This window comes from Macrobrachium nipponense, chromosome 1, assembly GCF_015104395.2.
Source record: "Macrobrachium nipponense isolate FS-2020 chromosome 1, ASM1510439v2, whole genome shotgun sequence".
NCBI classification, from domain to species: domain Eukaryota; kingdom Metazoa; phylum Arthropoda; class Malacostraca; order Decapoda; family Palaemonidae; genus Macrobrachium; species Macrobrachium nipponense.
In genome coordinates this window covers 218,842,815-218,843,899 of record NC_087200.1, presented here as the reverse complement: position 1 = coordinate 218,843,899, position 1,085 = coordinate 218,842,815, and the positions used below count along the sequence as shown (strand labels likewise).

The window sequence follows — 1,085 nt, the reverse complement described above, 5'->3', positions numbered from 1 at the left end:
ATGAGGAGATCCTCAATTTACAGTTTTCATAATTCAGTATTTCCTACATTTGTGAATGTCAGAAGGCTGCTCATTTCCTCTGAGTCTTTTTTTGTATATTATTCTGCTTAGAGAGAATTTCCCTCATGTCTAACTAATTAATCAGGACTGATTTTGTGGGACGATTTATGAAAAATTGTGCAGTTCACAGATTATTACTAGTGATCACCCACAGAGGACGTCTAAATATTCCTCGACCATATCACTGTTTCCTTATCTTATCTCTTATATCTCTTGTTATCTATCTCTCTCTTTCAATGACGAGGTGGCCGAGTGGTTAAGGCGTTGGACTGCTAATCCAATAGGGTCTCCCTGCGTGGGTTCGAATCCCATCCTCGTCGGAGGATATATTTTCTGAATGAATATCGTTCGATCCCCAGACCATTGCGTGAGTGAAATAATGTGTTTGGATTCCAAAGATAATTAACATGTTTATGACCAGAGAAGGACATTATAACTGGTAAATACCTATTTGTTACTCGACTATTGTGGGTCGTCGTTAGCAAGATGGAAAAGAGGGAAAGAAAAGTCTACTAAGAGAGTAAGTTACTGGACATCGTCAAAATGTATAATTTATCTATTCGCAAATGGTTGGCCTTGGACTAGGCAAACCATATTCCCCGAAGAATATATATATATATATATATATATATATATATATATATATATATATATATAATATATATATATATATTTATTTAAATGAAAACGCATTCTCTCTTGCCTCTCTCTCTGCTCTCACAATCTCTCTCTCTTCCCCCAAAAAACTGCAAAACTAAGTTACCTAATCATGAACAAATAAAATAAATGGCAGTGGTATCATGCAGTTTCAAGTTTGTAGTAGAAAATTCTATAAATATCGAATAAACTGGAATTTTCCACCCTCGAGGAAGAATCCAGGTTGCAAGAACCATAAACAGGCTAGAGGGAGCTACCCGCCATCCGACCCTGGCCATCTGGAACATCACATTCCAGGCGATGGCAATTTAAAGTAGGGCTACTGGACAGAATTGGGAATGATTTGTATGTGAAATATAGTACACCTG

The 1,085-nt window shown here is 36.8% G+C and overlaps 1 non-coding gene across 1 annotated transcript; it reads left to right on the top strand.

The window, feature by feature from the left end:
* The first annotated feature begins 298 nt into the window (after positions 1 to 298).
* Positions 299 to 380, top strand: Trnas-gcu (transfer RNA serine (anticodon GCU)). The gene has a single exon. It is a non-coding gene; the product is annotated as a tRNA-Ser (tRNA).
* Positions 381 to 1,085: the final 705 nt, after the last annotated feature.